The sequence below is a fragment of the Xyrauchen texanus genome, chromosome 37, assembly GCF_025860055.1.
Source record: "Xyrauchen texanus isolate HMW12.3.18 chromosome 37, RBS_HiC_50CHRs, whole genome shotgun sequence".
Taxonomy (NCBI): domain Eukaryota; kingdom Metazoa; phylum Chordata; class Actinopteri; order Cypriniformes; family Catostomidae; genus Xyrauchen; species Xyrauchen texanus.
Genome location: NC_068312.1, coordinates 16,798,996 through 16,812,594, shown reverse-complemented (window position 1 = coordinate 16,812,594; position 13,599 = coordinate 16,798,996).

Genomic DNA, 13,599 nt, shown 5'->3' with positions numbered 1-13,599 from the left:
ATTTTGGAGTCAGTATTTTAGTTTCAGTTTTTTCAGTTTGGTTTTTATTTTTATTTCAGTTAAAACTTTTTTAATTAGGACATTTTTAAATATTGATTTCCAGACCTGGAAAAGTCATGGGTTTAAGTAAAATCTGGAAATTTGTATAGCGAATATATATTTTTGTATGTTTTTCTTTTTCTTTTTTTTTTTTTTGCTCAAAAATTGTTTATGTGCTAGAAATTGCTCTTGTGTAGTGGCCAACTGATATGGATTTTTCAGCGACGATGCCAATACTGATATCTAGAGAGCAGGATGGCCGATGGCAGATATACAGTATATGCTTATAAATATAATACAATTTAACAACAACAAATCAGATGGTACACAAAATAACAACAAGCACTTATTTTATGCAATATTTACTTAAATTTGCATAAGATTAAAAAAACCTTCAAAACAGAAAGTATTGACTATCAATTGACAAATCTGTTGGTAGATTTTGGAACTGACACAAGGGAAAGTTAACACCTCTGTTAATGGGTCAAGCAAACTTGGTTATGGGCTGATGCCGAGAATCGCAAAATTGCCAAATATCATCTGATTAATCACCTGGCAGATATATATTGGTCTATCACTTCTTATGTAGAGTAAAACTTTCTCACAAGCCATGATGATGTCCGATTTGCCAGAAAATCATTCTTTGTAGTAAATTCTTTTCAATTAATTAGTTGAAATTGTTCACAAATCTGTCTAAATTATTTATTTAACAAATTGGTATTAATCAAAATGACTAATAAACATCTGTATACAGTTATCTCGGAGGAGACATGGAAATTCATTAGTCAAAATTATAATGAAAAATAAATCCTGATATTTCTAATACAGCAAGTTATATTTTATTCTGTCATTCTACTCAGCCCAACCTCCACCAACATTTACCTGTTCGCTTCTCTCTTGTCCTCCTCTCTTCTGTTGGTTTGTATGGAAACAGAAGACTATAGTTGAGAACTGTGGCTGGTGGTGTTATATTGTGTCTTATAGGTTTGGATGGAGGGACGGTCTCTCTGAGGGGGCCATCTGCTTCTCTGCCTCACTCACTCATCACATTTGTATCTGATAGCTGCAGCCAGTCATGTGGAACACAACATTCCTCATGTGCGCATATGCAACTACATGCACGTGTGATTCCATACACACACACACACCACATCTACATCCAAAAATAATTCAAATAAAGTGCTATTTTTGATGTTTCTATGACACGTGTGCTTGAAACATGAAACATGCTGATGTGCCTTTGGCAAATCAATAAAGCATGTGCTTATGTGTTCAGTACTTGCCATTTATGTGCTTCTTAATTAGGTCACAGATGATTTTTGCCATGGCTAAACAGTGTAAACATATCACATGTTTAGCACATATCACATAAGCAATATCACATGAGCAAGAGTGCGATATGGCCTTATATCATCCAAAGGCCAAGTGCCGTATGTAATCAAAGCAGTGCTGATTTAGCTCCATATAGCATCTTGCGAGTGTGATATTACTTATATACAACAGTTCAATTAATTAAAAAAAATTAGGAAAAACTGAGTACGGTAAATGCATTTGTGCATGGCACCACTTTCTTACTCGACGGATCAGAATCTGCCATTGCTGGTTCAAAACAAATGATGCGTCCAAGCCTCCGTTAGTAATTAAAAAATGTCACTTCAGAAATAGTATCACGGCATGTGCTGTTTCGAACAAGTTATTGGATAAACAAGGATGGATATGTGTGTGTGTGTGTGTGTGTGTGTGTGTGTGAGAGAGAGAGAGAGAGAGAGAGAGAGAGAGAGAGAGAGAGAGAGAGAGATAGCACCTGTTGCCACACCCAAGCAGAGATTGGTTGCATGAGATTTCTCATTGGAAAAGTGGCCATCCAAGTGGGGATATTTCTCCCTATTTCACGGTAGCCTGTACGGAAGAGTCTTTCACTGTAGAAACCACAATGTCCTCCGCCATTTTAAACAGTGTGTCCACTCCAATGTGAAAAGTCCAATAAGAGGTAAGCACCATCAGTTGTGTAATTAATCAGTCTAATGTGTCTCTCAGCTGTGATGAGCCGTAATGCTGAAGTTGTTCATTTAAAGCTATTTCCTAACTTTAGTAGTGTAGTAGTAATACAAGCGATCACAGAGTGCTGTATGTAAACACTGGCTAAAGCGGATTCACTTAACTGGCTCATATTACACATAAAAGTTATCTTTTGCCACCACCTGCTGGCTAAGACATATAATGTCAAAACAATACATGTAAAAAAAGACAAACCATAGCTCTTAACAGATCTGCACTGCTCTTACACTTTAGTTTAGAATGGCATGAACACAAGCGGAGTGATACACACACAGTGAAGTGTCGGAGTGCTGATGGTGTCAGACCATCAGTGCTCATGGAACGTCTCTCGTCCAATCAGATTCGAGGACCGGAACTAACTACTGTATATATATATAATTACCCTTAGTTATTACTTCTTAAAACCAAACTCAAGACAAATAACTCCACTGTATCAGTATTCATTCCAAAAACACCTTAAACACCTCAATAAACACCTCAAATTTACAGAACATCTGAGTTCAAATGAATTCTGGTGTTAGTGGGAGTCGTATATAAAGTGTAGCATCTAGAGACTGAAGGAAGCATGATTGGAAGGAGAGAGGTGTTTGGAGAACAAGTGCCCAACAGAACAGATTGTGTCGTCTCAAAGGTCAGCACCACTTATTTCTTGGAAGTGCCCAATATCTATTAGCCCAGCTCTGGCTGGATGCATTCCACAAAACAGAAGTCTTGCTTCCATACCATCCAAATTAAAATAAAAGCTGTATTTAGAATGGAATACTAGCATACTGTTTACTATGTAGTGTAAAGTAGTGGTCAACCGATATGTGTTTTTCAATGGCTGATACCGATATCTAGAAAGCAGGCCGATATTAATTCCGATAAACATAAATTAATACATAAATCAATTTAACAACAAAAAATATTATGCACATAAAATTCATAAAGTGAAATAAACACTTATTTTGTGCAATATTTACTCAAATTTGTAGAAACTTGAAAAGAAAAAACTTTGAAAACAGAAGGTGTTGACTATCCATTGACAACCCTATTGGTAGATTTTGGAACTGACACAAGGGAGAGTTAACACTTCGGTTTATCGCCCAAGCAAACACGGTTATGGCCGGATGCCGATAATAGTAAATGGCCAAATATCGGACGATATTCTCATGATAATTTTCGACTGTAGTACTCTATGCTAAATTATTGTCACATGACTTCACTATGTTGTATGTTCAATTTGATAAATGGAGTCCATACAGTAGGTTTTGGTAACAAGTCCTTATGACCATTGCACATTTATGAATGCAATGAGAAAAACTAATTTACAGAGGCTCGCACGTTCATGTGAGAACATACGTTTTATTTAGCCCATTATTTACACAAAATCTGGGGGTGAACTATTCATTTAAAACATTGTGTCTTGTCAAAGGACAAATAAAAATTTGTTTAAAAAAAAGACCAGTTAAAAACAATCTTGGCAATATGGCTTCTGGTTTGTTTATTTATTTAAATAAATATGGATGTTAAGTGCATTGCGTTGAGGAATAAATTATTTAATGCTGTGCGCTCTGTTTTGTACTACTTATTTAAGCAGATGTTGTAAGTCATATAAGAAAAATCACGTACTTAGGATGGTATACATGCTTTTAAGTGCAGGAATAGATTTATATTGTGCTTGTCTGTATATAGCCAAAAAAACATGTTCTGATACATAGAACTTAGGGTTCCAGATACATAAGCAAAATGTGTGTTTGTGTATTTAGTTAGTGTACTCCTCATTTCTAATGCATTATTATCAGGCTTTTCCAGCAGAATGAATGTTATTGTAATGACCTCCCTCATGGCACCCCTCCTATTTTTCTGTTTGTTTTTTTATTTTTTATTTGCAGATCCTTTAAATTATGCTGCAGCAGAGCCAGCGTGAAGTCTCCTGGGCTGCATCATGCAATTTGTTAGTGTTACACATTCCATGTGAATCTGAGTTTATACATGTCTAATTTGTAATCATTAGAACTCTCTCTTCTCTTCACTGGGTCATTCCAATTTTTTTTCTGAGGCTCAGTCTTTAGAGAGTGGGCTGCCAATGCAATCATGTGCAGCTCAGAAGAGATTGGAAGTGACTGCAGTGAATTGACAGCCGTTGAAATGACAATGGCCTTTCGATGAGAGTGAATGGAGAGAAATGGAGGTGATCTTAGAACTATTATGAGGCAAGACTGTATATGTGTGTGTCTGTCTGTATGTATACTGTATGCACTGTACAGTATGTACTGCATATAGACAGATACACTTTCTCTAATAATTAAATTCAAAGACTATTGGTTTGCTTTGGTCTTTTAATGAATTGTTACTTTAGGAGCTTTATCAGGGAGGAAAAATGAATAGTTTTTTTTATATAAAAAGACCCTTAGTAAAGATAATCACAGATCTCAACTATTTCTCTTAAACAGCAATGAGTTTGAATGGAACTCAAATGGAGAAAAACTTTGGTATCCTGCTTCTCAGATTTTATCACAATTTATCTCAAAATATTGTTAATGGCTAAATATATATTACTCCAGTTCAGAAAATCTAGTTGTTTTATCATCAACATACACTATGCTATATAGGGGTGTCCAACCTGCATGTTGCTCTTTAAGTCTGGGGGTACATGCGCCATTTGAGCAACTGCCATTGAGATAAATAGGAAGGCTAACAGACAGCTCTCTTCAAGTATTATAAACCTCCATGGTCTTATTCCTAGATAAATTCTTATGAACACTACTGTATTGCTCTCTTTCTCTCTGTGTTTTCTGCTGCCAGTAGGAGAAGTGTTATTTGGAGACATCATGTTGATTTCTGTTGACTACTGATGTCTGTAGTTCAAAACCTCAGTGTCAGACTTTCTAAGACAGATGGCCCTCTCTCACTTTCTTTCACTCCTTAACTGTCTGTATACATCTTTCAGTCCCTATCGCCCCCTTTCGCTCGACTCAAAATGAATAATGCATTGACTAACACTGGCTGGGTTGGAAACTCTGTTCTTAGAAAATACACCCTGCTGTTTAAACGTGTGTTTATCTGTGTGTGCTTGTGAGTATTTTGCCAGAAATATACATGTATTCTAAACCCATAAGTAAATAGGCCTAGAACAGAATATGAAATATATCAGTTAGATAACAGAGGAATGCACTACAGGGGCATTTATTTTAAATATATGGGGCAATTTTGGCATGGTGGCCCTGGTTAATTTCTGACCAGTATATACATAAATATAGTCACTTGTATAGCAATAAATCACCCAATATGTATCACCTAATCTAATCCCTATCATGGTTGTGTGTGTGTGTGTGTGTGTTCACAGGAGAGTGAGCTTCAGCGTGTTCTGCAGCAGAAAGCACGTCTGAATCTTCAGTTGTTCAACGATATCCAGAAGGCAGCAAAGTATGAGCAGGTAAGCAGTCTGTCTCATTCCGGCTAAGAGCTTGATAACAACCCTCAACACACACTCACTCACACACACACAATGGCATTGTAATCCATTCTTGCTATCGTTTGTTCCCTGGTGGAGAGCACTAATGGTGTTTTTGCCACTCGAGGGATTGTTCCTCATAAAGCTGAAGGCCTTGGTCTGCCCGCCACACATTTCTGCATCCTCTAACTCAATCCAATGAGTCCCTCTGCCCCATTTGGAGTACAGCATTGACCACCCACTCACTCGAGAGATGGATGAGTTCATCTCTGCTCCGTTGTATCAATGTGCAGTGCATGAGACTGTAGGTTGTTGTGGTTTTCTTTTGGAAAAGGCAGTGGTGCACTTTTTTCTACAACTGTTTACAAGGTCCTTGAAGTGCTTAAAGAGCTTGAATTATCAAGTACTATAATACCTGGAAATCTCCTTGTTTTGTTAAAAGGGTTTGAGATATATACGGTCTATTTCTTCCATGTAAAGTGTCCATCGAAGATGAGATCCCACTGTCCACTTTCATTGAATAATGTGTCTTTTAATATCCTCTCTGTTCTTTACAGGTAGACAAAAATTTCAAAGAAATATACATTTTAAAAACAAATAACATGGATGGGCTAAGAAAACAACCTTGTATCTTGTTAATAAATGAACCGGAACACCTGTGTGAGTCTGCTATGGGGCTTTTCCACTGGACGGTACAACTTGACTCGACTCGACTCTGCTCGCTTTTTGGGGATTTGAAACATGTCATGTCAGCTGTAAAAGAGTTTCTAATTGAGTTTCAAACAGTGAAAGAGTCTATGCAAATGCACAAAGAAATATAATGTGTCAAATAAAGACTGCATATGCCATGAATCATTTTTATTGTCTGAGAGATGTAATAGTTTCAAGTCGAATCTTACCAACAGGGACAGACAGAAAAAGACGGACAGAATAGACACTAAAGAACTACAAAAGCAAAACCTCAAATTACAGGAGAATTTAACTAGCACTACTGTGACCCAGCTGTTAGAGCGTATGGGGGTTTGCCTTTCAGAAACTGCTTGTATCCTGGGCAGATGCACAGAGTCACATTATCTGGTGTAACCAGCACAACACCTGCAACCCTGAGCAATGTAAAAAATGTATATCGTCTGGTAATTCATCCTTCATCTTGTCTTCTGCATTCAGACAGGTTTATCTTTTGATAAATGATAATGTCTATTGTCAACTGTTAAATATGGATCTGTAATGGTATGGGCAGCCCTCTCATGGTAGGCATTATGCCAAATGATTGTCTGGATGGCTGCATAGTGGGCCAAGGAATATGAAGTTGCTTTGCAGGACCAGAGTATTCTACATTGCAAAATGTGAATGTACCATATTCTGGCTTATTAAAACCCATGCATTCTAAACAAATGCAGGAATGGTTTCATGAAGACCAGGATGAAATAAAACACCTTCTGTGGCCTCCCAAGTCACGAAATCTAAATAGTATCATACCTTTATGGAAACTTCTGTAGCTCAATATGTGCAGTAGATTTCCACCTCTTTCATTTCCCTCCTCCGATATCGATTTCAATATTCTGTTATTTTTGTATGTGTCTATTTATGAATATGTGTGTATTTATGCTTAAGTTGGTCATGCTGATATTACTTATAATACTGTATTGATTAGATTTTTGTGTTTGGCTGCATGTGTAGTCACAGAAAAGCAATTTCCTGAAGGATCCGTTTATGACAATGTCAAGAAACATTACTTAACCAGACATTAAATGCAAGAGTTTTGTTTGTGTATGTGCAACAGTAGAGTGTGTGTGTGTGTGTGTGTGTGTGTGTGTGTGTGTGTGTGTGTGTGTGTGTGTGTGTGTGTGTGTGTGAGCGTGTATTTATCACTTTGTGGGGACCAAATGTCCCCATAAGGATAGTAAAACCCGAAATTTTTGACCTTGTGGGGACATTTTGTCGGTCCCCATGAGGAAAACAGCTTATAAATCATACTAAATTATGTTTTTTGAAAAGGTAAAAATGCAGAAAGTTTTCTGTGAGGGTTAGGTTTAGGGGTAGGGTTAGGTTAAGGGGATAGAATATAAAGTTTGTACAGTATAAAAACCATTATGTCTATGGAAAGTCCCCATAAAACATGGAAACACAACATGTGTGTGTGTGTGTGTGTGTGTGTGTGTGTGTGTGTGTGTGTGTGTGTGTGTGTGTGTGTGTGTGTGTGTGTGTGTGTGTGTGTGTGTGTGCTTTGATCGTCTGATTTATCTGAAGAGGGGATATGTGGAGCTGCTGCTCTCTGGACCTGGCGGATATTACATTCTTGTAATGGCTAAATGGCATAAACAACATGATGGGGTTCATGGTCGAACAGCGACGTGTTTATAAATGCTGGTTTTCACAGCACTGATGGACCATATAGCTGCCAACATTCAAGCTTCCATCATTTAGACATAAATCAAGGCGATGGCTTCCATGATCCAATGGGCCACCCTCTGTTTGGAGACACCTTTCTGCTGTCCCCCAAAACAGACAAAGAGCTGCTTGGAGCATTTAAAGCTCTCTGTGCGGTCAAAATAGTTAGGCAAAGCGCATTCCGGACACAGCAACAACAAGGCTGGGTCTGCCTCCTCCTGGGGCAGTGCTTGCAGGCTCACTACCTGGTCCCTAAATGGAGTAGTAGGAACCTTGGGCATATAGCCTGGTCGGGGTCTCAAGACCACAAGAGAGTATGCCGGACCGAACTCCAGGCACTTATCGCCGACAGAGAATGCCTGCAGGTCCCCAACCCTCTTGATGGAAGTGAGCACAGTCAAGAGGGGCTTCTTTAGGAAGAGGGTAAAGGCTCAACTGACTCCAGGGGCACAAACAGGGCTCTCCGTAGGCCCACCATGACCATGGAAAGATCCCACGAGAACACAAGGCGCAGTCAAGGAGGATTCAACCTTCTAGCACCTCTAAGGAACCTGATGATCAGATTGTGCTTCCCCAAGGACTTAATGTACACCATGTCATGATGTGCCAGTATAGCGGCCACATACACCTTCAAAGTGGTGGGGGACAGCCGCCCCTCCAATCTATCCTGCAGGAAGGAAAGCACTGGCCCGAGGTGCTCTGGGCCCAGGAACCAGTCGTCGAGCCACGAGGGCACAGGGTAGGGTGGAGGGTTCCACTTGAGCCTGACGCTCGTGGAAGCCTGGGCAAGCATGGCCGCCAGCTCCGCGTCGGCCTCAGGCTGGGTGACCACACCCGAAACTGCCAAATCCTCCGCGTCCGACTGTAGGAGCCCGCTCTCTGATGCTGCAATCGAGAGCTCCTTCTCCTGAGCCCGCACTAGGGCAAGCCGCCTGACCCATCCATGAACTCTACTGGTGGAAACAAGCGTGCTGGGGAATTGGAGGTCCGTGGGGATAGATAACTACCGCACCCTTTTTTAGGGACTGCACATAAATGGAAAGGTATTTTTAAAAATATGCTCTCCATCAGTTCTCACTCTTTAAGAGAAAATACACTCTTTTATTTCTCTTCAAGTGTGGCTGCTGAAGCGCCCAGGGGTGTTCTCTGCACTCATCTGTGAGAGAAAGGGAGAATCCTCTGTAATGCGCCATATATCCAGCAGCTGTTTTTACGCTTTCAGAGGTGAATGGAACGCTGTTGGATTTCTTCAACACCGCTCGGCTCCGAAGAACAAATCTGAATGAGTGGTTGCAAGCCGGCTCCTTTTATACCCGTATGTCCGGGGTTGCATACAAATTTCACTCGCCAATTGTCATTGGCCTTTTTTCAAATATCAGAGGTGTTTGGGGCTCCCAAGTGTGACCCCTAGTGACACTACATCGACACAACTTCGAGTGACAGATAGGGAACAGATAATAGTGGGTAGTCACTGTTCTCCATTGCTTATGCCTTCTGATGTGGCACCTGTGATCTATAATAATCTACTTTGGTCTTCCTTTTATGTGCACTTCTCTGGTCTCTGCATGTGTGATACTGTATGTAATCGCTGATCTATGCCTACTAGTGCTTATAGTTAATCTTTTAGCCATGTCTGTGTCTATGTGAGTATATAATTGGAGGAACATTTTGGCATCCAATCCTGGCAGTGCAGTGTCTTCCCACTGAGCTGTTCAAAGGTCTGCAGCGTCCGATATGTCCAAGTAGGTGTGTTATCAAATGTTGCTGTTGCAAAACAGGAACCACACTCCCTCATTTGACATTTAGGAATTCAAAACCTATGAGACTGAGAGATAAATACAGAGGAAGGAAAGGGAGAGAGAATAAATTGCTGGGAAAAGACATCATAGTTGCCAAATTAGGGAACAGTTACCTTAATAAAGCAAATCAGCAGTGTACAACTCATCTTTAAAAGGTTCACCCAAAATTGACAATTCTGTGCTCATTTACTCTCCCTTATGTTGTTCAGGTCATCAAAACTGTGGCACCAGCTCGTTATGTTACTATGCAAAAGGGAGAGCAGAAATTGTGTGACATCTCTTGAGCGAGTCATGTGAGCTCGCTGTTGCTTGAAAAGAAAGGTCCTTCATGCGTCACTTATTTTGTGAGTTCAGCTGACCCCTTCTCAAATAGCTGTTTGAGAGTGAGACATCATTGAATCTAGACCATGAAATGGCAGTTATCAAGATGGCAACTACCCCTTCTACACAGCTTCTGTCTATCCTGACTGTTATTTGCTCAGCAGCACTGTAGGAGTATATTTGCGGTTAAGGATGTTGAATGTTGAATCGTGGGAATGCATCTTAGAATGGCTTTGCTAGCATGAAGTCAGTGTGGTGAAATGGTTGTGCTGTGTGGTTGTGGTTACTTTTGTGAGGTGGTTTCCTAGCTGCAGAGGAGGCCTTGCCTCCTATATAATAGTAGTAAATAAAAGTACATTAGCTTACTTCATTGAAAATATTTTAATGGAAGAGTAAGTTTAATATGTGTCCTTGTAGTTCTCATTTTGAATTAGGATGACATTCCCTTGGAAACGCAACTTTTGGGATGTCATGTACATCATGCCTTTAAGACAAAATGAAACAGCATTTGTTTTCATTTGATGTTCAGCATGTGGGATGGAACTTTATTTTATCTATTGAGATTTGAATGGATTGTGAAAGGGAAACTATAATATTAATTGATGATATTATTAATTCCCCGCCCATGTGGCCTTGGTTATTTCAGCAGAAAATAAAAGTTAATTCAGGGGTGGAGAAAGTTATTACACTGATTAAATTCTGAAAATAAACTTTTTTTTTCTTTCTTAAGAATAATCTGTCACAATTAGGGGCCTTTCACGCAGAATACAGTCTTTCTTTCAAAATGTTGAGGAAAAAAGCTCTTTTTAACTTTACATGGCTTTTTAAAAACAGTCCTTACATGAGGCACAATGGCCAGGGACATCTTTCAGACCAACTGTTTGTACATAGAACAATGAGCAAAAACTATTCAAGAATAGTTGCCATTCACACACACCTGGGACATTGATTGAGAAAGTAAAGAAGGTCAACTTTGATTTCATGTTATACAAGTATGTTGTTTCCCCAACACCACTGTGACTATATAGCAACATGCAAATTGAACATCATAAGAATCAACAATACAAGTGTAATGTGTCAAACACATTTCCACCAGAACAGCCCATTCAGCCCTAATTGTTGTAGCAGTGAGCTGTGAGGGTCAGATTGCAGATAAGAGATGGGTGTCAGATTGGACAGGTGTGGAGTGTGTGTGTGTGTACTCACTGCCTTTCTCTCTGACAGCTCAGCTTTTTATCATGACTGACTCTGCGATCGATACAGGACGTCAACCCCTCTGTTCTCTCTGCCTCTAAATACACTGCTGTAACCCCAGAGAGGTCTTCCGAACTCAGCACTGTAGTTTGAAGGCCGCACATGTTCTATGTACCACACCATGCAGCAGCAGAATGTAATAGGGTGTTTTGGAATTGTTGACCTTTAAAAAAAATAAACTCTCTTGTAACTTTTCATACTCAAACATGAGGGTTTCAAATTAATGTATTTTATTTGTATGCTAATAATGTGTGATAGTGGACATACACGTATATATGCGCAGTGCTGTGCAAACGTTATAGGCTCTTTTGAAAAATGTTGCATAGTGAGGATGTCTTCAAAAATAATTACATAAATAGTTTTCATTTATCACTTAATGTCATACAAAGTCCAGTAAACATTAAAAGCTAAATCATTATTCGGTGTGACCACCTTTGCCTTCAAAACAGCACCAATTTTCCTAGGTACACCTGGACACAGTTTTTCATGGTTGTTGGCAGATTGGATGTTCCAAGCTTCTTGGAGAATTCGCCACATTTCTTCCATCTATTAAGGTTGCTTCCTTCTCTTTATGTGATCTCAGACTGACACGATGTTCAGTGGGGGGCTTTGTGGGGGCCATGACATCTATTACAGGGCTCCCTGTTCTTCTGTTCTTCTATTCTAATATTTAATATTTGCAAAGGTAATGTTTGTGAGTCTAACATTTATATTTTCTATTGACACACTAAAGCTAAAGATATAAATAACCATCTTAAGACAAAACATCTTATGTGCCTAAGACTTTTGCACAGTACTGTATATATATATGGAAGCAGCACCATACAAAGTCAATAGTTTTCAGTTCCCTATCTGTCACTCACTCGAAGTTGTGTTGATGAAGTGACACTTGGGGTCACTCTTGGGAGCCCGAGACACCTTCTGATCTTTGATAAAAGGCCAATGGGAATTGGCGAGTGGTATTTGCATGCCACTCCCCAGCATGCCGCTCCCAAGAGTGACCCCTTGCGTCACTTCATCAACACAATGTCTTGTTCCCCCCATCAGGGAACGGAGGTTACGGAAGTAACCAGGATGTTACAGATGCCATTGTAGAAATTTACTATTCACAATCAGTCATGATTAATTTAATCCAAGAATGAAAGTGTCCAATAACAAGATGGTTACTGAGATTAAGCGAGTAGTTTTCAGTTGGTCATGTGATTCTAAAATGGCAGCACCCATGAGGGAGCCCCTGTCCCATGTATAATAAAACTGCTTTTATAAGGTTACTGAAATGACTAGTCCTCATCTCATGTGAGTGGTCATGATTTTATACATTTGTTTCAAAATTGCAATTCATTTCTTTAGGAGTAAAACTTTTTGAATGTTGAAAAAAATTGCTAAGTGCACCTGGAACCTGCTTATGTACCCCCTGGGGTACGTAAACTCATTGATGGAAATCACTGCCATAGATCATTAAGCTAGTTTTTATTGGAAGTATTATCATTCAATAGCAAAATTGAATCTAAGGTGAAATAATTTATACTTGTTAGGTAGCAAGTGAAGAAACCTTTTTAATTCTGATGTGTGGAGCAGATGTGCCCAGAGGCATCCTGGTCGAGACATGAGTATCCAGCACTGCCCTCTCAGACCCTGCTGTTTGTGAAACCATGCTGGATGTCGTTGACTTTGCTGAATCATTTTTACCTTTTAGCCTTGTAGCCACATGGGTCCAGATGATCTCATTCATACATGGTCAACTACTACCCCACTGCGGATACTCAAACCAATACACTACAGACACAATTCTTATTAATATTGTAATATATTGTTTTATTATGTAACATATAATCAGACATTATGATTTGTTTTATTACCTTTTGCCACTTTTATTCTGGTGGTAGGCAAGCATTTCTTTAACTGTTACTCATACTTAGTTTTTGATTTGACCAAAACCCCTTAACCTAAATATCAAACTTAGACAAAACTTGCACTGTATGTGCTGGAGTTTTGGCACATAACATAACTGAATAATATCTCTAAGCAGTGTTCATTTTTAAACAGTTTTTTTTTTTTGTTTTAGTCATAGTTGTAGTCTTTTGACAAAAATTTTAATTCAGTCAATATTTCATCATGTCATATTTATAAATTGTATTCATTTTTACTCTGACTGAAATGGCATATTATTTTAGCCCATCAAAATATTTTGTTTATATTTGATTGATGAAAATTTGCAAAATGACATAAATATGTGTCAAACTTTAACTGACCAAACTTTAATAAAATCTTCAAACATTTAGAAAAAATTTATGAACATAT